Here is a 26193-nt window from a genome sequence, read left to right on the forward strand (position 1 = left end):
CTGGCAGCGTTGGGTGGTCGTGCTGTGGCCGGCTTTTGTCTTTAGGATCCTTACAGAAAGTTTAGCCACTATATGGTCCTTTACTGCATGTATGCACTTTTCTATGGGAACCCATCATATGAAATTCTAAACTTCTGAAGTCAAATTTTCAGAGAAACACTCTTCTACAACAAGAATTTTTCTCCTGAGCATGTTCAGTCCCCTCACTGTGCCCAGAGGTACCTTGCCCTGTCCCACCTCCATACAACAGCTCCTAGTTTTCTCCCAGGCAGATGGCTTTCTTTCTATACAGATCCCATCCATCCCTTATGGCCCATCTCGGAGACCTCACCAGCTCCATGAAGATCTCTATGTCCACTCCAGCCCAGTGAGATTTCTTCCTCTTCTCCTCTGCTACTTCCTGTCTGAATGTTTATTTGGTACCCGTCACATCCGCCTTCTATTCAGTGGTTTGCTAGTAGAAGTTTAATAACTGGTTCTCTGGGGATGGGCGGGGGTGCACTGATTTGTAGCACTTGCCAATTTTTGTGGTGTAAATACTCTGGCAGTGGCTGATTTCAGGCTTGAGGATTGATGGCCCTGAATGCAGTGTTGGGAAGAGATCCGCACATCTGGCTTTCTCCGCCCGGTCCTGGCAGGTTCTGGCACACCACTGCGTGCGCTGCCCTGGAATTCTTCTTTCATATCTGTCTTACCCCTTGCTCCCCGACTTAGCTCTAAGGCTCAGTGGAGCTAAATTCTGACTTCACATTAGAAATACCTGGGGGACGTACGAAAAATGCCGGTACCCAGCCTCTACCCCAGAGATTCTGATTCAACTGGTCATCGGAGGGAACCAGTCATCAGTATTTTTAAAAGCTCCCCGGGTGACTCAAAAGTACCGCCAAGGTGAGAACCACTGGCCTTAGATGCAGGCAGGATATTGTATGTCAGCTCTTCTCCATGTGTGATCCCTGGACTGGCTGTATCAACGTCATCCTGGCACTCATTAGAGATGCTCCATTTTGGTCCACACTCCAGACCGACTAGATGAGAAACTTGTGGGGGATGAGGGTTAGGCCAGCCATCTGTGGTTTAATAAGCCCTCCAGGTGATTCTGATGCATGTTAAATGTGAGAACCACTGTCTTATGTCTCCTGAATCCTTATTAGACCCATAGACAGTTACAGGCACACAGCTGTACCCAGTCAACCCTTGTTGATTAAAATCTATCAGGGAGTACATTTTCATGAGGGAAGCTGTTTTCCCTCTTTGTGAGAGGATTTAGTGCAGAGCACCTTAAAGTAGAGTCTCTTCTTGCATACTGAGCCATGTGGTTCACAAATACTCAAGGATCTCAGGCTTACTGTTCGTTCAGCTATGCAGAAACACACCTATTATATGAAAGAAAGCACAATGACATTCATCCATTTGTTCGTTCAACAAATACGTATTGATGGACAGATGCTAGGTGTGAATAATTTGTTATTAGTCCATCTTTCCCTGTGATGGGGGTCAGCATTGGGACAGCACAAGTATGGACTTTTGTGCTTGATCTGTTACTTACAAGCTGGGTCATCTTGTGGCAGATAGAACTTCTCTAGACCTTAATTTTTTCATAGTTATTAATATTTACATAGAGCTTTCTGATTTAACTGATACAGGATATCTGTCAAAAACTTCTAATAATCATCATAAGTTGTGATGAAAATAGAGACATTCTCAGTACAATCAGAGCAAAAATAAGGAGAGCTTTCAACATTTCTGTTTTTCAGTAGGTAGTAGAGCAATGTTTCTCACATTTTAATGTGCATATGAATCACTTGAGGATCATGTTAAAATGCAGATTCTGAGAAGTTTGAGATGGAGCCTAAGATTCTGCCTTTTTAGCTAGCTTCCAGGGGAGGCCAGTGACGCTGGTTCCTAGACCATACACTGAGTAGCAAGGCTCTCAGGTTCTGGCTGGTGCAATAAAATAGGAAAAAGGAAGGAGGGGCATGAGAACTGTAAAGGACATTACTTGCAAAAATGATTTCCTACTTGAAAATTTTATGAACCACTAAAACTACTAAGAATTTAATGCTTTACACATTTACGAGGTGCCCACCTGTCTAGTCAGGTAGTTTTGAGGGTCAAATGATGATACTTTGTAAATCATAAAGCATCTAGAAATTTAAGCTAAGAGGCAATGAATTATTAGTTTCTCAAAGCACAGCTAATTGCACTGCATTGCCTGGCCCACTGTAGTGGGGTCGTCTTTTTTTTTTTTTGGTCCAGAATTTTAAACCAGGATTCACCTAGCAGTTTCTAGGAGTATATATTTTCACTTGTTTCCTCTGTCCTAGTCAGTTCTGTAAGTAGATTACCCACACTTTAAAGACAGGGGGCTTCTTAAACTCCTTTTGGCAGCATGGTGAATAGAAGGGATGGCAGATAGATTTTATCTAGTGGTCAACTCTGATTGATTGGCAGGGCTTCCCGGCTGAGACTCTTTCCAGGCCTGAAGGCACGAGTGCTGTGATTGATTATTTATGTCTGCCTTTGACAGAGGACAGGAAAAGTGGTGGGCTGGTCTTTAGAGCCAGATTGAGTTAGGTTTGAATCTCTACCAAGAATCAGAGACCCTGCCAGAAATTCCTCCCGTGAAGCTCTGGGACTCCTTCCTCGGCTCCCTAGCTTCACCTTTATTTCCTTCTAGCCCCGTGGCACCTAGTCTTTTCTCCCTACCTCAGCCACACTTCCTCTGTCCCCTGCAATTTCTCTCTCCATAGATCCGAGCAGAGAGGACAGCAGTCTCCCCAGCTCTGCTCTTCCTCATAAACCCCATTCTCTTATGGACCCAACTCCTAATCTTTCTGTGTAAATAGAGAAACACCAATATGAAGAAGTTAAGAGGTTTATGGGCCCTTACAAAACTGTATAGTCATGGAGCTAGTCTCTAGTTCCTAAATAGGTCAGAGGAATTTCTGAACCTCTGTCTCCTGATTTGTAAAACTGGGACAATGATTTTGACGTCTCAGGGCTGTTGAGAGATTAACTGATATATAATGTATGTGGGAATACCCATCCCAGTGGCTGGTGCCCAACAGGCATTCAGTCAGTGCTGGTTCCTTCTTCTAGCTGACCCTCTGCGCACACTGTGTACTTCTTCTTCTCCTTTTTTTTTTTAAACAACATTGACATGGGGTGGGAGTTGTGACCTGACTTGACATAGAGTCTTGGTGACTTTCATACACGCTGTTGGTTGGGGAGAAAGAAGGACAATTATTTTATTTAACAAAAACTTCCGTTCATCTGTCGATGGACGTTTAGGTTGCTTCCATGTCCTGGCTATTGTAAGTAGTGCTGCAGTGAACATTGGGGTGCATGTGTTGTCTTTTTGAATTGTGGTTTTCTCAGGGTATGTCATACAGAGTGAAGTAAGCCAGAAGGAGAAAAACAAATCTCGTATATTAACGCATATATGTGGAATCTAGAAAAATGGTACAGGTGAACCTATTTGCAGGACAGGAATAGAGATACAGACATAGAGAACGGGAGTGTGGACATGGGGAGTGGGGAATGGGGGTAGGATGAATTGGGAGATTGGGATTGACATATATACACTACCACGTGTAAAACAGATAGCTAGTGGGAACCTGCTGTGTAGCGCAGGGAGCTCAGCTCGGTGCCTTGTGGTGACCTAGATGGGTGGGATGGGGGTGGTGGTGGGAGGGAGATCCAAGAGGGAGGGGATATATGTATACATATGGCTGATTCACTTTGTTGTACAGCAGAGACTAACACGACATTGTAAAGCAACTATACCCCAATTAAAAAAGAACGTCCAAGACTTTTGCTCTGTGCCAGCTGTAATTCGAAGTGCACTATAGATATCAAGTCATATAATTTTCACAATAACATTGTGAATTAAGTACTGTTTCCACTGAGAAATTAAATATGTTGCTCAAGAGCTCCCAGCTAGTGAGTGTCAGAGCTGGGATTCCCACTTAGGGATTATAGCCGTAGAGTCTGTGCTTTCAGTCACCATGCCATGCTGGTTCATCTAGGCCTGGGGTGGGGGACATCCTGGTATCCACAGCCACTAACTTCCCTTTTGAGGCCAGAGATGTTAGAGATTTGCTTTGTTTCCTGGAGAACTCCTTATCTTCTGGAATTTCTGGAATTATCCTGCTGCTTTCAGGAGAAATGACCGGGGAAAAAGTCAAGATGGGAGAGAGGGGAGTGAGACGAAGTCTGGGACAGGACCCCAACAGCTGTAAAATCAGGCTAGAGAGAACGAAGAGGGTGAGGCTGTGGTCTGACTGCTGTGGCATCCGTGAGAAGAGCTGAGACTGGGTCAGGACAGTGCTGGTGGGATGGATGCATTCACTAGATCTGGTCAACATTTGCCTTCGTGACCCAGGGTTGGAGCCACAGCCTGACTCCCACGTGTGGAGCTGTGAGACGAGCTTTGTGGGAAGCGAGGAAAGTGGCATCCTTCCATACCTCTGTCCTAGTACATTGCACTCACAGTGTTTGTTTACCTGTCTGGGTCCCATCTGAGCCGTGTGGGAGGAGCTGGGGCTGTGTCCTCTTGCCCACTCTTGTATGTCAAGCACTAGCACAGGGCTGGGCACGCAGTTGGTAAATGAACTGTGAATGAATGAACGATTATAGGAAGGGCCCTTCATACAGCTGACTGTTGGAGGAGGCTGTCTTCTTTCATGGTGGTGAGTTGCGCGTTCATCTTAGCTTTCTCTCGCTGTGCTGTAGGGACCATGACGGGACAGGATTTGGGGAGGTCATAGATAGAAGGAAGAGCAGATGCTGCACACGGGGCGCAAGAAGATGTGGGGCCATAGTACCTAAAGAACATAACTCTCTATTGTAACTTGAAGTATTTGCCCGAAAGTGGCTACCTCCTTTCTGTACCCGCCCCAAAGGTGCATCTTGGCTTTTCGTGACATGTTCTCTCGTTATGTCATTTACCGTGACTGCCTGTGCAATTTTTTTTTTTTTTTGCGGTACATGGGACTCTCACTGTTGTGGCCTCTCCCGTTGTGGAGCACAGGCTCCGGATGCACAGGCTCAGCGGCCATGGCTCACGGGCCCAGCCGCTCCGCGGCATGTGGGATCCTCCCGGACCGGGGCACGAACCCGTGTCCCTTGCCTCGGCAGGCGGACTCTCAACCACTGCGCCACCAGGGAAGCCCCCCAGTTGATTCTTATGTGCATTAAAGTTTGCGAATCATTTAGTGTAGGTTCTCTTCCTTCTTCTGGGGGAGCTAAGTAGGTACATCCGATTGGAGTTCAGTAGTGAGGAGGTGGAGAACAGGCAGTTTTTGAGAAAATCTGAGAGTGTTACAGTAAAAAGCCCAGCACCCTACTTTTTCTATTTGTAAATCCTATTTTATAATGCAAAGAATATTTAAAGAGAAGGTGTGCTTGAGATGGGGCCAGGGGACGTGAGGGGGAGGGGGGCTCTTGATACACAGGAAGGAAAAAACAATCTTTTTGCTTGTCTAGTTTTTTGTCTTCTTCCACAGTGTGGTATCCGTGGCCTCCACACGGAGCACCTACATAATAAGCCATCAGGGCACTTGAAGGTGATGGTGTTCAGTTCTCTCGTGGTGCTTATTAATCATTCAGTGCTTGTTGAGCTTCCGCCGATGGGGAATTTGCTATTCAGGAGCTTCACAAGTCAGGGGTCAGCCCTGGCTCCCTCCAATCCAATATTCTATGCGAGAAGCATCTCCTTCTCTGCCTAATTGGAGGCCCTCCTGTTCCTGAGTGACACTGGAGTGACCTGACGTGGAGGCACAATGCGAGTGCACAGAGCGTGTGAACAAGTGTGTAAGAACCTGGGCACACAGGAGGTGAGGGCCGGGGGCAGCTCGTGGAGTCCTACTGACTGTGCAGACAGAATCACACGGCCTGAGAGAGTGTCTCACCCCGAGAACCCCGCAAAACCTTGACACTGGGCTTCACTTTGTCACCTCCTTCCTGCCGCATCTCCTCCTTCCCTCCCCTCTATCTTCCAAGCCTCCCACCTCTCCTGTTTTGCCTGGGTGACAGGAGAGAGGGTCAAAGAACCGCCACCTTACTTGCACTTGAGGAAGTGGATCTCTCAGGGGGGTGTGAGAAAAGTTGTGGCTTCACCAGGAATGAGGGTGTCACTGGCTGCGGGCTCTTTACAACGCCGCCGGGGAGAACATAGACAGTGGGAGCAATGACACCACCCTGGGGTCCTCCACTGCTGCTGGTGCATAGCCAGAGGGAGAGCCGGGGTGAGGCCGGTTCACAGGGCTGGCTCTGAAGGCCGCCCCGGGCACCGTGCCCACAAGGGTGCTGCCGGCTGTTTCTATTTCTGGAAACAGTTTTAGAACATAAGTGTCCGGTGGGATATTTGGAGTGCTTCTGTGGACATTCCTACCCCTAGGAGTGATGCTAGCCGTGGTCCTTGTGCTGGGGAGTGTGCCCAGGTGTGGTGAGATGCCTGCTGAGGCTGGGCGTAAGATTCAGCATCTGATGGAAGAGGCTGGGAGGCATTACCAGGGTTCCAATCTGATGCCTAAAGGAAGTGCGGGGAGTCTCCAAGACAGCTGGTTGGAGCTAAGGGAAGTCCACCAGGCATTGGTGCCCAGCCTCCAGAAGGTCAGAGCCATAGGGGTATTTAGCTGCTGGGGTCTGAGGCAGGGCTGTCAGCAGTGAGCACTGACTTGGAGTCTGATGTCTGCTTCTGTCTGTGTGTGTGACCTAGGATAGGACTTGCCCTTCTGGTGTCTCAGCTCCTTATCTGTAAAATGAAGCGTTTCAGCTTGGTGAGCCCTCGGTCCTGTCTTGATCTTAAGAGTTACAAGCTTTGAGATGGCTCTTCTTTTGGGGGCCATTTGGGTTCATGATAATGGTGCTAATAATATCACCAAATGTGTAGTGATAGTTACAAGAGTATTAGCTGCCCAGTAGTGAAACAGGCTGCCTTATGAGGTGATGAGCTCCTTGTCACCAGGAGCATTCAAGCAGCAGTCAAAGAATACTTTCCGGTGATTCCAAGCTAATGTCATCGGAATCATCTGATTATTAAAAAAATGATTCCTGGACCCCATTCCCAGAAACTCTGATTTGACAGGCTTGGGATGGGACCTGGGAATTTGTCTGAAAAACAAGTCTGAAGCCATGTGCTTCTAAAGAGGGACCAAGTTAAGTCTGGGAAACCCTGCACACTATACCCTTCGTTGGAAGTTCACAGAGCACAGGAACCAGAAAAAGTTTCTGGGGAATCTGATAGAGAAGGATAAAGTTAATTTTGATTAACTTAGTGTTTCCAGAGTGGAGTGTGGAACTCTACTGGATATGGGAGGAGAGGGGGACTCCTCTGATGAGGTTACAGAAGCAGTTCCATGGGTGCTGCCTTCGTGGGGTTTACTGCATTCGCTGGGAGGACCTGTGACAGCACCGTCCCATGAGCGCCATATGAAATGCACAGTTCTCTAGTAATCCCATCAAGAATAGTTAAAATAGGTGGAATTACTTTTAATAATTTGTTTTACTTAACCTAATATATCCAAAATGTTATTTCAACATGTAATCAACATAAAATTATTGAGATATTTTTCATTCTTTTTTTTTTTCCTACTAAGCCTTTGAACTCTGGTGCAGATTTTAGGACGGGCCATAGTCCAAGCGTGGCTGGCGGGAACCCTAGTGGTCAGTGCAGATCTATGAGGTCTTTGTAACTCCACGTGTGGTCCAAAGGTCAGCAGCATCCGTGGCACCTGGGAGCTTGATAGAAACGCAAAATCTTACACCTGATCTGTGAACTGGAATTTGCATTTAACACTATCTCAGGGATTTCTGTGCACCTTAAAGCTTGAGAGAGTGTGTTAGATGACTTCTCTTCCAATTCCAAGATTTCCTGTCCCTCAAATTCTGTGTGGGTGCAGTTACCTGATAAGCACCGCTGATGTGAGAAACGGGGACCCCCGTGTGCAAAAGTGGATGTGGTTTGGCTCAGGGAGTGACCTCTTGGCCCCTGACCCTGTAAAGGGGTCCTGGGATCCCTGGGCAGAGGACGGACACATCACATTATAATGAACTGTTGTAATTTGGATCTTGGGGCTGTCGGAGTGTTTTACAGGGAGACCTAAAGGCAGGGAATGCTTTCCTGAAGCAGCGACGTTTAGGATGAGAATTGAAGGGGCAGGTAGCTAAGCAGTAGAACGCTTACAGTAGAACATAATTACCTAGTACTCTTCAGACTTCACTGGAAGAATGTTGAGGGGAACTTGATGCTAAATAATAGAAGAGAGACATATAAAAAAGAAAAAATGACAAAGAGCATGAATTCTGAGAACAGCAGTGAAGAAAAGTCAGAGGAGCACGTGGATGTGAGGCTAAGGCATTGCTTGGCCTGTGTTCTCCATACATCAGGCACTACGGGGATACCTAGGATTGTCAGAGTCCCTTATGCGTGTACAGTGCCAAACATCCAGCACTTTCGAGAACTACATGGACTTCCCTGGTGGCGCAGTGGTTAAGAATCCGCCTGCCAATGCAGGGGACACGGGTTTGAGCCCTGGTCCAGGAAGATCCCACATGCTGCGGAGCAACTAAGCCCGTGCGCCACGACTACTGAGCCTGCGCTCTAGAGCCTGTGCGCCACGACTCCTGAGCCTGCGCTCTAGAGCCCGTGCGCCACGACTACTGAGCCTGCGCTCTAGAGTCCACAAGCCACAGCTGCTGAAGCCCGTGCGCCTAGAGCCCGTGCTCCGCAACAAGAGAAGCCACCGCAGTGAGAAGCCCGCGCACCGCAACAAGGAGTATAAGTGTGAGCCTGGAGAGGCTTCTGGAAGGAGGTGAGGCTGGAGAGGTGGCAGGGGTCAAGTCCCGCCAGGCTACGGAAGCATAGCTTTTCTTCCCAGCATGCCATTCTCCTGCATAGCATTATGTCTGTGTCTGTCCACATTCTCCTAATCAGGCTGTGGGCTCCTTGAAGCAGGGTCTGCTCCTAGAAACCTCCAGTTGCTCCCCGGCAGCAGTGATGTGCTGCCGCTGAGTGACTGAGAGCTGGCGGTTACATTTTGGGGAATTTCGTAAGCTGGTTAATGCGCATGGGTTGTTTGAAGTTGGCCACGATGACAATATTTACGCTATGGAAATTGGTGAATGCTATAAATCAGGGCTCTCATTTTTCCTTTCAGTGAGCCTGTGTTTAAACATTTAGCTGCACACCCCTGCCAGCTGACACAGTGATGGGCATACAGAGCAGGAGGCAGCAGCGGGGAGAAGCAGGGACCCAGAATTGGGAGACGACACCAGCTGTGTGTTGCTGGTCAAGTAATTTAGCCTCTCTGAGCTCAGTTTCCTCATTTATCAAATGGGGAGATTGAGACAGATTTGAGAGATGGCTACGGGAAAGAAGTGTCAAGAGAGCTGCCCAACAGAGTGTCCTCACTTCATGGTAGACACACCAAACCGTGCTGGTTTCCGCTGTTTCTCAAGAACTGGAAACATCTATCCTCTGTTCCTTTTGCATTGCTTTTGATGACACTTTAAATTTTTACTTTATAAAATAGGATATTGTCTGTGGTGTTTAATTTCACAAACCATCTCCAACACTTTTGGAAGAAGGTGGGATATATACCTTCCTGTAAAATGTAAACTCTTACATCACCGCACCCTTCTGCTACCCCCTCTCCCCACCCTGGCTCTCACTGCTCTCAGTGGGAGATGAGCCTTTGTTTTTGACTAAACAGACTGTCCTAGCCCTTCCCTGTGACAGCAGGACAAGGGCTCTCCTCCTCTCCCCTCTCCTCCTCCCCTCCCCCTCCTCCCCTCCCCCTCCTCCCCTCCCCCTCCTCCCCTCCCCCTCTTCCCCTCCTCCCTCTCCTCCCCTCCTCCCCTGCCCCTCCTCCCCTCCTCCCCTCCTTCCCCTCCTACCCTCCTCCCCCTCCTCCCCTCCTCCCCCTCCTCCCCTCCTCCCCTCCACCCCCTCCTCCCCTCCACCCCCTCCTCCCCTCCACCCCCTCCTCCCCTCCACCCCCTCCTCCCCTCCCCCTCCCCTCCTCCTCCCCATCCTCTCCCTCCTCCCCTTCCTCCCCTCCCCCCTTCCTCCCCTCCCCCTCCTCCCCCTCCTTCTCCTCCTCCTCCTCTTCCTCTTCCTGAAATTGATGGCTGGATCCTGTAGGCTGTGCTGTTAACCCCCAGGTTTCCGAGGGGGTGGGGCTGAGCAGCAGCTCCTTCTTTCTTTGCAACCTGTGCTGATATCGCTGTATCCCTGGGAAAAGGGAAGACAGTCTTGTCCCTTGAAGGGTATCTGCTGTGTGTTGATTATTTAAGGATAATATTTCTGGCCATGGAGCTGACGAGGCAGGAAATGGCTTTTGTGGGTGACTAAACGCTGAGATGATGTGGCAGCTTGTGTCTGTGGCCATGCATCCTGGTCACCTGACAGCAAAGAGCGAGCTGACCAAGAGCCATCTGCGAGCCTGGGTTCTGAGGGCCGCGGGCAGTGAGGAATCACACCCAGGACGTTTAGAACTGGGATCCCAGAGCACAGAGGGAACCAGGAGGGACCGGTCTGGATTCTGGTCCTGTCATTGCCACATCTTGATGTGCTTATGACCCTGAGCAAGTCATTTTCCACCTGTGCCTCCGTGTACCTTTTTGTAAAAGGATGGGCTTGAACTAGGTGATTTCCAAGGTCCTGCTCAGCACTGAGATTCTGTGGTTTTATGAACTTCACCAACAAGCAGAGACATTCCTGTTTAGGCTTGTTTTATGTTCTGATTCCCAAGGACGTAGTTCTAGTGGACTGTTCTCCAGAGACTATTTATTTCTTGTTAGCTAAGAATAATTTTAACAAGCAGCAGTAAGTTGTGAGGAGCCTGGTCTGCGTGTGTGGTCCATTTTAGAGTGTTCTGGGAATTCAGCTGAACTCAGCAAGCATTTATGGAATGTCCACTCTTGGGATGAAGTAGGGTACACTGGAAGCTACATAGGAATTTGAATTGGAAACCTGGGTTTCAATCTCTGATTTGCTATTTGTAAGCTGTGGCCTTGGGCATGTACTTAAACTCTTTGAGTCTCAGTTTCTCCACCTGTAAAATGGGGACAGAAAGAGTCCCTTCTTCTTTGAGGAGTGCGTGAGCGAATAGGCCTAGAGCACATAGCATATCATGCTTGAGGCATGGAAATGCCGATGAATGTGACTCCTTTCCCTTTTAGGCTCCAGGCTTTGATTAGGTGTTAGGAACACAAAGATCCATGCAAGTCAAGACACCCCCTGAGCCACAGGCAGACAGACACCCAGTCTGTGATGAGGCATCCATCAGCACTTGAGGTGAAGTATGCAGTGATCAGGGCCACAGAGAAAAGACGTCCAGCTCCTAGAGTCATGAACTAGAAAGCCAGTGGCCAGTGTGCTCCTGGTGACAGTTAGGAAATGCAGACACAATGCAGCTGGGACCAGTTCTGTGAAGGCAGAATGACAGACTTCAGCGCTACATCGGGCTTGGATGTGGCATTTAGACTATCTCCCTCCTGGCAGCACTGTACTTGAGGTCTTCCAAGAGAGAACAGCATCAGTGTTTATGTTTCCAGTGCTGGGCTAGCACCATGGTGGCAGTGGCGTGGTGGGATTCTACAGATGAGAAGAAACAGCCCCTGAAGCCAGGAGTCGCTACTTAGCTGGGAGAGAAGGTGTGCTCATTTTTTTTTTTTTTTTTTTTTTTTTTTTTTGCGGTACGCGGGCCTCTCACTGTTGTGGCCTCTCCCGTTGCGGAGCACAGGCTCCAGACGCGCAGGCTCAGTGGGCATGGTTCACGGGCCCAGGTGCTCCGCGGCATGTGGGATCCTCCCGGACCGGGGCACGGACCCGTGTCCCCTGCATCGGCAGGCGGACCCTCAACCACTGCGCCACCAGGGAAGCCCGGTGTGCTCACTTTAACAGCAAGAAGCTAGAGGCAGAGATGCGTCATGGCTTCTGACCCCGGCAAGTGCATGGTCATGCAGTGCTTTCCCTCCTGGCCATCTTTCTTCCCTTTTCTTTCATGAAGTAAGTAGATACTAAACACTTGCTGGTGTTGTGTGCTAAGGGTCTTGGAGTGACTGAACCTGGTACTTGCCTCTGGAAGATTCTAGTCTGAAGGGGAGGCAGACATACAAGCTACTATGCTCGGCAAAGTATCATAGGTGCTAAGGATGCTGAGACAGAGCATGGGAGCCAGGGTGGGCTGGACGAGGTGACAGTTTGCCTGGATGTGCGGGTCATGGGGTTGCACCAAGGCATAGAAAGAAGGGGTTCATGGGAGTCCGAGGTGGTTGGGGGGAGATTTTCTGGAGGAAGTGAGCTCTGTGCTGTTTCCTCAAGTCTTCCTTCAGGCCATAGAGTGCCAACATTCCCCAAGTTTGGGGAATTCTCCTGTCTATTTTGTATTCTTTCTGCTCAGCCTGCTTGAATGTTGCCAGACATGCAAGGGTAGTTGGCGTTGGCATGAAGCCCTCATCTAAAAGTCAATTGCATTGGCCTTTTGAAAATGGGACAAGATATTTATGCTTAATATTTGGGTATTTTTGTTGTTGGCTGCTTTTTTTGTTTTCATACCTCTTTATTGGAGTATAATTGCTTCACAATGTTGTGAATGTTAGTTTCTGCCGTACAACAAAGTGAATCAGCTCTACGCACACACATATCCCCATATCCCCTCCCTCTTTAGCATCCCTCCCACCCTTCCTATCCCACCCCTCTAGGTGGTCACAAAGCACCAAGCTGATCTCCCTGTGCTATGCGGCAGCTTTTTTTCCCCCCAGGTCACACTCTGCTCGTGAAATAAGATTAATTTGAAATGAAATTAAGTGTGTTCCATGTAGGACACCCTTGCCAAATAATTACATCAAATATAGTTTGCAAGGAGGGTTGTCTTTTTATCTTTTCTTAAAGGGCAGTCCAGAATCCAAATGCCTCCGAGAGCCAGCCTGTTCTTGGGTCTCTCTCCAAGATCACTGTCTCAGCTCATCCCTGAGATCCTAGGTCAGGCAAAATTGTAATAATCTTATATCTCAGGACTCAGAGAACTTTTCTGTACTGTCTTCACTGAAGGTATCAGCTTTAATAAAAATAAAAGTACCTGGGCTTATTCAGCAGCAAGGGAAAAAAATAAGTAAATCCTCACAAAGCCCTGCATATTTCCTCTTTTTATATGGCAATAGAGACAGAGAGGCAGAGAGAAAGAAAAACCTACAAGGAGGGAGAGAAACCGGGGTGGTGGGGAGTAGGGACTGTTTCTGGTTCATTGCTCATGCCCAGGTCACAGTGGTGCTGTGGTGCTGCAGATATCTGAGGCTGTGCCCTCCCCCTCGGAGCCAGGGTCAAGTTCCCCTCCAGCCCCGCCTTCTCACAGTTAGGAAAATTGGTTGAACATGGGCCCACCTTTGAAGAATTCAGAACTCAAGGTGACGGAAGAAATATTCTTACTCAACTTGTTCATTTTGCAAATAAGAAACTGAAACCCAGGCTAGGAAGTTGGACATGGGGTGTGTGAGTCTGTGGCTGCCCTCAAGGATGGCTGCATGATGAGCGCTGGGCAGGTGGGTGGGACAAGAACCCTACATTCTTGATTCTCAGGCGCTGTACTTCCCACTGCCCCGTCCTCACTTGCTTTAGCTCAGCGAGGGGTGTGAGCTGACCAGAGACCGCAAGTCTCCACAGGCAATGACTTTGCTTTCATGACCATTCTTTCTGCCACCCCCCACTCTCCAGGCTCAGTGGTTTCCAACCAGGGGCAATTTTGCCTCCCAGAGGTCTTCCAGAAATGTCTGGAGACATTTGTCATTACTGGGGGGAGAGTGCTACTGCTGTCTAGTGGGTAGAGGCGAAGGATGCTGTTACACACCCTGCAACGTGCAGGACAAACCCCCAGAACAAAGAATTATCCGGCCCCAAACGTCAGTCATGCTGCTGTTGAGAAACTCTGCATATCTGATTTTGTGTGTAAGTGTGTGTGTGTGTGTGTGTGTGTGTGTGTGTGTGTGTGGCGGGGAGTTGTATCTGAAAGAGATGAGAGCTCATTGTGACTGCAGGGAGGGTACTGATATCATTTTGGGGGTAGATTAGGCTCCTGTTTTACAAATTTGCCCAAGCGTCCACATTATACATCTAGCTTGTTCAAAGATGTATTTCCAGACCCCACCTCGTATATACTGAGTTGGAATCTCCAGGGGTGGGCCCAGGAATCTGTATTGCTACTCTGCTTCAAAGGTGATTCTGACCGAGAGCCCGCTTTGGTACATAATGGATTAGGTAACAGTGTTGGTTGAACATTTATTATTTGCCTATTCAGATAAATCTGGATCTTAACCTCAGCTCTGCCGTTTGTCAGCTGTGTGACCTTGGACAAGTCATTTATTTATTCTCTGAGCCTGTATTCTCTCATCCTCTGAAGAGAGAGGACCACATCCATCTCAGAGTTTGCAGTGAGCATGCAATGAGATAACCTGCGTCAAAGCTCCTGGTGGACAGTAGGTGTTCAGACCTGTTAGATGAGTTGACTGTGTTAGATAATAAGGAGACCTAACCGTCATCAGCCGCTTACATTCCAAGCACGTGTTAGATACTCTTACAGTATCTTTTCTACTTAGCTTCACAACATCCTTCCTTTATAGCTGGGACACATTCTAGGTACTCTTGAGTATGGCAGGCTGAATAGCAGCCTCCCAAGATGTTCATTTCCGCATCTCTGGAACCTCTTAAAGTTACCCTACATGGTGAAAGGGATTTTTGTTGGTGTAATTGAGTTAAGCATCTTGAGATGGGGAGATTATTCTGGATTGTCTGGGGGAGCCTGATATCATCACAGGGAGGCAAGAGATCAGAGGAAGTAGGAGATAGGACACTGGAAGTCAGAGTCCGGAGTGATTTGAGGAAGGGGTCACGAGTCAAGTAATGGTGCTGGCCTCCGGAAGCTGAAATAGGCAGGGAAGTGGCTTCTCCCCTGGAGCCCCCAGGAGGAACCAGCCCTGTAAGACCCATGTCAGACTTCTGACTTTCAGGACTATAAGGGAAAAATCTGTGTGGTTTTTAAACCACAAACTTGTGGTCATTTGTTAGAGCAGCCATAGGAAACTTATACACTTAACCATGGTTTCCTACCCAGAAATTCTTAAAAAAAAAAACATTTTTATTAAAACAAATTTTTATTGAATTATAGTTGATTTACAATGTTATATTAGTTTCAGGTGTGCAACGTAGTGATTCAACATTTTTATAGATTATACTCCATTTAAAGTTATTACAGGTAAGGACTATATTTCTCTGTGCTCTACAATATATCCCTGTTGCTTATTTATTTTATGCACAGTAGTTTGCATCTCTGGATCCCATATCCCTGTCTTGCCCCTCCCCCTTCCCTCTCCCTGCTGGTAACCAGCAGTTTGTTCTCTCTGTGAGTCTGTTTCTGTTTTCTTGTATACATTCGTTTTATTTTTTTTATTATTTATTTTTTATTTTTGCGGTACGCGGGCCTCTCACTGTTGTGGCCCCTCGCTTTGAGGAGCACAGGCTCTGGACGCGCAGGCTCAGTGGCCATGGCTCACTCGCTCCGCGGCATGTGGCATCCTCCCGGACCGGGGCACGAACCCGTGTCCCCTGCATCGGCAGGCGGACTCTCAACCACTGCGCCACCAGGGAAGCCCCGTTTGTTTTACTTTTTAGATCCCACATGTAAGTGATAACATAGAGTATTTGTCTTTCTTGCCTGACTTATTTCACTAAGCATCCCTGTCTAGGTCCATCCATGCCGTTGCAAATGTAGAAATTTAGTGGTAAAGGGGAGTCAGACATCTGATGTCTAACCAGTTAGAGGAGACACATACACAACCGAAAAAGGTGTGTGGGGGGGGAATTTGCATCAAGGAGCAAATGAAAATATATGAGAGAAACAGTTGAGAATAAGAGGATCCTTCCCATCTGGTACTGTTAATCCAGGGGAACACCCTGGAGGAAGTGGGAAGGTGGCCAGCCCCTGAGGTGTGCGTTTGATGCCTTGTAAAGACATTGTGGCGTCTTGGAAAAAACTTCTCTCTTGCCCAGTGATCCTCTGACCCTTAGATGCTGAGCCTTCCATCTGGTCTCCTGCCCTCTCCCTTCCCCAGATGGCACAGCGGTTCCTGCTGTTGGCTTAACATGTTTGGAAGCTGCTTCTGTCTCCCCTGTGACTCTGATTAGAGAGGATGACAGGCGAGGTCCGTCTTCATTTCCCGTCTTTGCCACGTGAGTCTCCACTCTCCCCAGCCTCCGCCTGCACTACCCCGGCGTCAATTGATGGGCGGTGTTAAGTGCTGACTAACGTGGTTATTAGAAGTATGAATTATTTAAGGAGACGTGCACATCATTAACCTGTTGTTCATCGGGGGAAGTCTTGACAGGCATATTAGCCTTAAGCATGGTGCAGTTTTGCCTGTGGTGGGAGGGAGGACGGAGGCAGGGGTGGGGTTGGGGGCTGAGGGGGTGGGCGTGGTGCAAAGGATCAGCTGCGTCAGTATTGGAAAGAGTTGCCCCGAGAAAAAACGCGGATTAGAAAAAAAGCTGAGCGTCGTTTGATAGAGCGGTATTTTTGGCTCCGGGACACTGTGAATTGGAAATGCAGGAGAATTAGCAAGTCACACCTTCAGAGGCATCTGTGAGCGTTATGTACCAATATGATCACTGTAATTATAATAATAATAAATGTTCTGTCATGGTGTGACTCGTGGAGGTCACCCTGAGGTAAGAGGGAGAAGAGGAAGAGGGATGGAGAGGGAAGTTATTAGTAAACCTTAGGCCCAGCCCTCGGAGTCCTCACCCCTTCCCCGCACTGAACCCTTCTCTGCGAAGCCTCCTCGTCCAGACTTTGGTGACATGATGAGCCTGCTTGGTCTAGAGGCATGAGCCCTGGGTAGCTGCTCTTCTTTCCAAAGGAGCTGCTTTGTCAGATGAGGCGCCCGCTTCTTGTTCTTGTCCCTCTTTGGATCTGGAGGGGCGTCTGGTCCAAAAGCACATTTTCCTTTTTTTTTTTTTTTTTTCGGTACGCGGGCCTCTCACTGTTGTGGCCTCTCCCGTTGCGGAGCACGGGCTCCGGACGCACAGGCTCAGCGGCCATGGCTCACAGGCCCAGCCGCTCCGCGGCATGTGGGATCTTCCTGGACCGGGGCACAAACCCGCGTCCCCTGCATCGGCAGGAGAACTCAACCACTGCGCCACCTGGGAAGCCCACATTTTCCTTTTGTGGGGTAATGAGGTTTGAAACTGGATCTCTTGGTGCGACGGGAGATGAGAATGATCTCTGCTAGACGGTGCTGCACTAAGGCTCTGAAACGGTTACGTTTAGAGGGAGGCCAGGCCAGTGGCCAGCTGAGATGTCGTCAGCCAGGGGTCTCCTGCGGCTTTTGTCAGTCATCCAACGTTTGCTGAGTGTCTGCTGGGTGATCCTTATCTTATGGGGACACAGAAGTGTCAAATACGATCTTAGGAGCTCACTGCCTTCTTAGGGAGAGAATAGTAACACACTATAGAATATAGAATATTCTAGCTATAGACTAGTATTACTATGACTGATACCAGTGCTGCTAGGAAATATACTGTTCCCTAATATCGAGAGTAATATAATTGTTAGGAGATATATTATGTAGCTCTCTTAGCTATGCATACCACTATTAGTAGCAATAAATGGAGAGCACTGTTGTACCAATCTAGGTGTGTTTTGGACAGAAAATGACTATCCATGGGGATTACAGAGGGTAGAGAGCTCTATAGGCAGGTGTAGTGGTAATACTGATATCTAACATCTGCAGGATGTTTTATATAGCTCGTACCTATCTTTATAGCTCATGTGATCTGCACAATGGTCAAGTGCATCCCAGAGAAGTGAAGTAGCTTGCTTATATCATGCAGCTGGGAAGTGGAAGAGCTAGGGTTCGAACCCCTTGTGACGCTGAGGCCAGGACTTGCTCCACTGCACCACAGCTGCCCCACAGAATGGTGTGCATTCCTGCGTGATGTGTGCGTCACAGTGCCTTATGCTCCAGAGTCCTTCCACTTCAGTCACCTCCTTTGATCCTCGCAGAGAGGCAGCATATGAGGAGGGGTTGGGTTTATTCCGGGCCTTTCAGAGGCATGAGACTGTTGGATGACATGGCTTTGAGCCACCTGCCAGCCTTTGTGAGAGGAGGGCACCATGACTCCTGGAGAAAACACAAAAGTCATACGCATGTGCGTGCGCACACACACACACACACACACACACACACACACCCCAAGAGAAAAAAGAAGAAAAACTCACAGAGCAAACAAAACAGTAATAAAAAGCTGCAACCAAGCAGAACCTTGAGCTGCGTCACTGTGCCTCGCTCCTTGCCCAACATCAGACGGCCTTTCCTACCTTCCGGAAAGGCAACAGCGAATGACGCGTGGGGTCCATTGGGCGCCCCCGTTTCCTCCTGCTGATTGTCAGGCCCGGTCTGGGCATACAGCTGTGTGGGGTTTTGGCATCCATCAGGGCAGATCTTCTGCCCCTTTTTCCTGGGTTCTCTGGGTCTGTCCCGTTTCTCTGCCATCATTTGTGCAGCAGAGTCTTCTTCAGAAAAAGGAAATGAGATGGAATGAGGATACAGTTACTGAGTTTTGCAGACACAGTGCCAGTTTTGTTTCTACGTGGAGAGCAGGGTGCGGGTGTATGTGTGCATGTGGACCCACACACGCACTCACAGACATGCCTCCACACTCAGTATCTGGAGCGGGATCTGCCATCCTGTGTGGGGATCATCTGTATTCCCAGTTCCGAGACAGCTTTATTATCTTAAACCTCCCTTATGATATTTCCTGTGACTGACAGTTACTGTCATATTTTTGCCTGATACACACTGAGCCTGGACTTAGCTTCGGGATGTGTCACCTCGTCGTCTACCGTCGCTCACCCACGCTGAGCCCCATGCTGTTCATTTCAGCTGGCCTGCTTCCATCAAGAGGAGGCAGAAGCTCGGGAACCAGACAGGATGTGCAGTGGTTGTGGTGGCTGTTTGTCTGGGGCTGGGTCACTTCTCTAGAACAGGCTTCCCTTGAGCATCCTGTCGCTAATGACAGGGAGGACGTCTCAGTGCTAGTGAGAATTTAATAAGAGACTGCAAAGATGTCTAGTTTATCTTTCTCATCAGTGCAGTGACCTTACAAGTGGTCATCAGCCTATTCTTGGATACCTGCAGAGACGGGGAGATCACTCCATTCCAAGGCAGCTCACTCTCTTGCAGATTAGCACACGCTCAGCACGCGGGGAGATGGGAGGGGCGCTGAGCTAAGAGCCTGGTGTGAGCCTAGGTTCTCCTCCTGACTCTCTTACCCATAAGCTAGGACCTCAGGCAAGTCTGGTCATCTGTCTGCGTCTGTTTCCTCTGCCTATGAAATGGGGGAACTGGGTTTCAGATGGTGCTCTGATCAGCTTGGGGTTTCTGGAAGGTTCCTCAGGGGCTGCAAAGAAGGTTGAGGTAGGGGTTAAGTGTTGGCAGGGACACCAGTCATACTAAAAGAGAATTATTATGATTTTGTGTTTTATGTTTTGGGCTTTGAATACCTGACTTTTGTAGATAAACAAGTTTAAAAAACAATAGGAGAAGAGGGTTCAAGGTCCTCTCTAGCTCTAATTTTGTATGATCTTTGAAATCTGTAGCAGTTACCATGAGGTCTATTTAGTAGAATAATACTACTTTAAATCTATTTTACAGAGAACAATTCTAACGCCTCTTACAAGACAACCTTCCTACTGTCTCCCACCTTTTTAAAGTCCACGAGGGCAGGTTGTGAATATTACATCAGAGGCAGCCCTGGCCAGAATAGTGAATTAAGAGAGGTTTGTTTCAATGTCCTCTTTCCTTACTTTCTTTCCTGTGTGACTCTCTTTTCTACTCCAGGTGCCTCTGTGGTTTCCCATTCTCCCCAGACCATCAGACCCAGCCAGCTCTCATTACGGGGAAATTCTCGGATAACCCTACCCTGGTTATAAAGTGTTAGCTGAGGATGTTTTAATAGCTTCCAAAATACTGGGGACTTTTGAAGCCTGAGAATCTAAACCTGTTCTCAAAAAAAAATGAATGTCTAATGGTTAAGTCTGGGGTTCTGAGATAAATTGTGTCCCAGGAAGCTGTGGTGTGCGCACAGGCTGCTCCCGGCAGCTTCAGCTTCTTCATCCCTTCCTTTGGCTGTGTTTGCCTTAGAGGTGTATTTCCAATTTTGCCTTGCAGAAGTGTTTCTAAAAGTAACTCTCCCGGAATACTAATCCTAAAGCCTCTGAGAAAAGGGCTCCTCTGCCAAATGCCTTTGGGAAGACGCTGGGTATCATGGTTCCCTCTTAGAGTCTCACAGCGCACCCGGATCTATTTCAGACTCTGAGAAAGCCATCAGGGAGGAGTCCTGGTTTATCTTTGTTGAATCCAGTGTTTCCCAAAGTGTTTGACCAGCGTAGCCTATTTTCCTCTAAGTAATGGCTGTTAACATCCCTCAGAACTGGTGTTCCCCAGCACACACTGGGAGCATTAGTTCTCACTGGGCGTGGTTTTGCTCTCCAGGGGGCTTTTGATAAAATCTGGAGACATTTGGGGCTGTTAGAACTAGCGGGGAGAGTGCTGCTGGCATCCACTGAATAAATGCCGGGGATGCTGTTACACACCTTAAATGCACAGGACAGCCACCTGCCATGAAGAATTATCCGGACTCAAATGTCAATAGGGCCAAGGATGAGAAACCGTGTTCTAGAGTTAGGCAGGCACCAGGTCTGTTTAAGTGCAGTGCAAAGTCCTGTAAAAGCAGGGACTCAGCTGGGCCTTTTATGATGAGGGGTGTTTTCTGGACAACGTGGAAGGACACGCACCAGGTGATATTTCCCTAACACTACCGAATGAATCCAGAGCCCAGCGCTCCTTCGTGCCCAGAGAGAGGCAGCGCTCAGCTCCCTCGAGCCCCCCATCCCACTGTGTGGACAGGGATGAAAGGGGCCTCCTCCCTGCAGAGCTTCTGGGATCAGGGCTGACAGGGCGCATCACCTGTTCTCGTCCTCCCTTCCAGAATCAAGTGGTTTAGCACCGTTATAGGATGAGCCTGTTTTCCCAGCTTGCGGATTGCGCTTTATTTATTTTTTTGCATCTTGCTCCAAACCTCTTTTCTTTTTCTTGGATCGACAGGGCCTGGCTGCTCCTTCTGGAGATGTTGACTTGGTGGAAAAAAATGTGCTTGCTGTCAAGCAAAGAGCATTCCTGGGACTGAGATTCTTTAAGTCCCAGCGATTTATCTGTTTCCGTAAAGCAGAGCAATGACGCTTGTTAGTCAGCAGAACTCACACCTGCAGCCTCCCCCGCCCCCGCCCCCAGCCCCCCGCCCCACTCCATCCTGTTCCACATCAGGGCAGAAGAGCCTGCTGCAGTTCGCAGCCCTTCTGATTCTCTAAGTCAGTGAACAGTGAGCTCTTTGGGGCTATGAATCCCTTTGAGAATCTGATGGAAGCAAAGGAATTTCTTGCAGAAAATTGCACACAGATGCATATACACAATATTGCATGTGATTCGACGTGGTGCATGGTGGTCTGTGTTTGTCAACTCAGAATTCGACATACCTAATTTTCAGGCTACTCCTTGGAGACAGTGGCTGCTCTTGTGGCTCTGCATTGAGCATCCTCATTGGGGCGTACAAGGGAAGGACCACCTCAGTTCCTTGCCTCAAAGAACTGTTGTTCTTGGGGAATCATAATTTAACAGAGTGAGTTAGTAGCTCATGCATTCATTCATTCATTTATTCAGCACACGTTTATTTTGTTCCCGGGGAGCAAAATATCAACTACTGGGGAGTCAACGATGAAAAACCACTCTTCTTTCTCTCAACAGTAGAGGATATAGGAAAGGGCACTAAGGTCTAAGGTCCACCTGCTGGGATTGAAGAAGTGTGTAGGGTCTGGCAGGGTCTGCTAGGTGCCTGGCACTTGATCCTGGACTCAAGTTTGACCCGAGAAGCACTTTAAGAAATCACCCAGAACCTTCCAGGGTCCCAAGGCAGCAGAGTCCATTTCCCCTTTTCAGTGCCCTCTGCAGAGCTGAAGCCACTTGGGTGGCTTCCCATAGTTGTTACAGGCAAAGAACGGAGGACACAGGGCCCCCACCTTGGGGTTTTAGGAATCGGCTCACCTGTTGTGGTCCACAGCTTCCACAGCACCTATCAATTAACTTGGTAGGGGATAAGGCTGTCTCTTCTGATCACATAGCCTTATTGATGGAGCTCACCGATGTGGGAGTCTCTGTAGAGGGAGAACTTTGCAGAATGATGAACACCTTTGCAGTGAATCATGTTTATGCCAATTACGTGTTTTCTTCCTTGTTTGGGCTCCGTAACGCATGCAATAAAACAACTAGCCTCCTTCTTTGGCTAGTCGTTCGGCTAGTATGGCTAGGACACATACTCTAGGCATCCTGGGAGGAAGATGGGCTGGTCTGTTTGAGCTGGTGAGTACTTTGAGCTCAGCTACAATCCGGCCTAGCCATCTGACGCTCTTACAGGATGGGCAGGTGGGATTTCTTTTTCCAGAAACAATCTGTTCCTGCACAAGGTTGTGATGGTCTCACCTGAAGAGGGACAGTGAAGTCCATAGCAGTTGGATTCAAAAGCAGAAATCACTTTTCCATAATTGGTACCTTTTCATTCTCCTTTTCAAAATGCCCAGCACCACTACCACAGCTCTGAATCCGCAGCAAACTGCAGGGTAGGGGAAAAGACTACACAGAAATTACAGTTGTAAGCAGGCAGCTCTCTGCGTGTGAGAATGGGGGTTGCAATTACAGATTTATATGGCTCCATTTTCTGCTTTCAGTATAGCTGTCGACATCTCAAACTGAGAAGCCCATCGCTGCGGCCTGGGCAGCCTCCTCCCAGCTCCCGTGTCAAGAGAGATTTATTATTCTTCCAGATTCTACCCATAGCAACTCCCTCCAGATGGCCCTAGGGAGGGAGGATTTTATTTTATTTCATTTTGCTGAGAATCACAGCTCCGCAGAGACTGTGTTCTGTCTCTCAGGCTAGGTTCCTGAATCTGGGTGAAGAAGGCCGGGAAATTGAATTGGGCAGTAGCTGTGTTGAAAGAAAATGAAAATGGAGCCAAAAGACCATTTATTGCTGCATTGTGGGAACAGAAGACTGGAACAATAACCATAATGTCCGTCAGTTGGGAACTGGTTAATTATGCTCCATCCACAAAATAGAATATTATGCAGCTGTTAAAGGGAGTGAGGAGGATTTACGTACACTGATAAGGACCGATCTCCATGGTGTAATTAAAGAAAAAAGCGCAGTGCATTTTATATAGCATGCTTGCATTTGTATAAAAGTAAGAGTGATTTCTAAATATGTACCTTACGTCTACAAGGGCGATTTCTGAGACGACTCACAAGAAATTTGTAGTCATGTTTGCCACTAGGGAAGGGCTTGATTGAGAGACAGGGAAGGCAGGAAAGCTGTTTGTAGAAAATCCTTTGGTGCTTCTGGATTTTTCTTTTCCTATATGCTTGTATTACTTTCTCAAAAATCACTTAAGGCTAAAAAAGTGATTTTCAAATCTAATAATGTCTAGCAAGGTTTGCTTTCAGAAGGATGAGTAAATTGTGGTTTGAGTGTGACTAACCAAAGCTACCCAGGAATGAAGAGTCTCAAGGAACTCCCATTATTGTGTGGGATTTATCACTTCTAATGATAAGTAAGAACTAGAACCTGTCAGGTGAGGTACGATTTTACCTTCCTTTATGCGGATGCATTGAGTACATTATGGTCCACATAAATTGCATTTATACCACACTAATTTGTTATGTGCCATTTATTAGAAGCTCAAACATCCCTCCTAATGACATCATTGTTTACACCAGCTGGGCTCACTGCCTCTTCTTTCCTACTATTCTTCCGCAGGGGTGGGGTGGATGGTGTGTTTCTTGGGGGCTCTCAGAATTTCTTTCCTGTGAATCAGGGGTCAGAGAAGTAATATAAATGTTTGGAATGGCCAAGTGGGAGGCAGTAAAAGTGGTGAGGCCTTTGGCAACCAGAATGGCATATGCCCCTTTTGGATCAAATTCAGCTTGAAAAAAATCTGCAGGTCATATCTTGTTCAAGACCTGGGAAATTCTATAGTCCCTTTCCTAAACCCTTCTCTGATGTCTCAGCTTCCTCTTTCAGGCATACCTGGCCCTACGGATTCAACAGAATCCTCTCTAGTCAGAAAGCATCCTCCAGAGTTTTGGTGTTGAGTCGATAGAGGAAGGTTGACCAGATAGCCGGGAAGCAACCTGACTCTGCCTGTCTGTGAATTCTGCCCCAAGTTATTGAAAAGGCATCTTGTCTCTTGTATTGGACACCAGATTCCTGGAGGGCGAGGACTTATTCATCTTTTTACTCGGGGCAGAGGTGAACACATTTTGCCCTGGGCTGTTCTTCAAAAACCTAGATCATGCAGTATGTTACTGGGTTATAGCATCACAACTGGGAGGCCCTCTTCCCAGGGCGTATTTCTCTGATAGGAAAAGTGAAAACTAGAACAGAATGGCTGAGAAGATGTAATTAACAAATGAAATCATTCTTAGCACAATAAGTATTCAGAATAAGAACCTGATAAGCATTAAGGGAATAATGGTTGCCCTTTGAAAGTGTAGCTGTAAGTGGAGGTGAGTACTTTAGATTGTCCTGCTCTGAGCCCTCTGCTGCCGCCTCCATGTAAAGAATATCTGGCTGCGTGACTTTTGGGACGATGTTTCCTCTGTCTTCCTCTGGCTAGTAGGAACCTCGGCTGTCCCACTGGCCAACTTTGTCAGATAATTCAGGACTTTCTCGCTTATGCTGTCTCTTCTTAATGGTTTGGCATGACTCGGGATTCTGTGCCAACGCTGCCATAACTCTCCTCGGGAACTCACCCGTACAGAAGCTTTTTCCCCAGAACAGGAGTGGGAGAGCCCGTCCAGGTTCCATATAACACTGCTTCTCTCTGCTGCAGAAGACCAGTGTGCAGACTGTATCCGGGAACCATACACAGTACTAATAACAATGCAGCAGTTCCTATACATTACCGGAAACAGTGCCGAAAAGACAACGTACGGTGCATAAAGAAGCCCATTAAGTCCCGGTGGACAAAAAGAAAGGAAGGATATTAACAAACGACTTCTCGGTAGGAGTTTGCAGTGGATGGGGAAGTAGGAAATGGTAACAGAAAATAAGCCTATACTGGAAAGAAGTCCAGAGAAAAGGAAAAGAAAAAAGAACAGAGATCCTTTTCAAGATGGAGGGAGAGAAAAAATCTATGGCCTTGAGTTGTAATCTCCAGGTAGACTGATTACCATTGGAAGATCCACCTTGTTCCCTGGTTGGCACAGCCCTCCCTACCTCTACAGTCTAATGGTTTACCATTTAGTGGCTTATATGCCACTTCCTACCTGAAGCCTTCCCTGATGTTCCAGATGAAAACAACTTTCCCTCTTAGGACGTAACTCTGCTTCACTGCTTGTCTCTCTCTTAGTGCTGACTTTCCACCTTTTCTGGTGGTTATTTGTGTCCATGTTTATAGAACGTCTCTGAAGGCAGAGATTATGACTTGGTGATCAACATTTTAGCAAGTATTTTACTGAATGCTTATTATATACCACTCCCAGTGCTAATGGGGGAACACTTACACAAGCAAAATGCAGTCTTAGCACTCAGGCATTTACCTTTAGGAGAATCAAGTATGGTTCTTTGCACAGTGTATGTGCAATCTCTGTTGAGTGAATGAGACTCAACCCGCTCTGCCCTGTTTTAAGGATGAGGAAATTGAGGTCCTTGACTACTTGACCTTCATAAGACGACATTCCTAGTTTGCATAAAAATAGAAACTCAGGAGACTCTTTTCTTGCTTGATTTTATAGTCTACAAACAGCATCATTCTCTTGGCCAGTCATCTCATAGATGAATAAATAGGGCTGGGAGAGCCTGGAGGTAGCCCTAACCTTCCAAAGTTGGGAATACAACTCAGGGTGCACTGAGAGCTAAAGAAAGAACATGCATGAGCCATTCAAAGCAAGGCCAGTAGAATGGTAGGTATGTCTGAAAAAGGCTAAGAAAGGATTTGGTGAACCAAGGAGGAAGCTGGTGGTGGAGTGAGAAGGCTGAGCCTTGGGGCAGGTGGATCCTCTTTAACTGGTCACTCTGCATATGTCTGT

General features: G+C 47.8%; 1 protein-coding gene across 2 annotated transcripts in view; it reads left to right on the plus strand.

The window, feature by feature from the left end:
- SORCS3 (sortilin related VPS10 domain containing receptor 3) overlaps positions 1 to 26193 on the plus strand; it is a 585385-nt gene that overhangs the window by 101955 nt on the left and 457237 nt on the right. The window contains exon 1 of one of the 2 annotated variants that reach the window (XM_049696818.1): positions 11576 to 12016. The exons of the other annotated variant lie outside the window; for it this stretch is intronic. The gene's annotated coding sequence lies outside the window, so the exon portion shown is untranslated. Of the gene's footprint in view, positions 1 to 11575; positions 12017 to 26193 lie in introns of those variants that run through there. 2 annotated transcript variants of the gene reach the window in all.

The sequence above is a fragment of the Orcinus orca genome, chromosome 14, assembly GCF_937001465.1.
Source record: "Orcinus orca chromosome 14, mOrcOrc1.1, whole genome shotgun sequence".
NCBI classification, from domain to species: Eukaryota; Metazoa; Chordata; class Mammalia; order Artiodactyla; family Delphinidae; genus Orcinus; species Orcinus orca.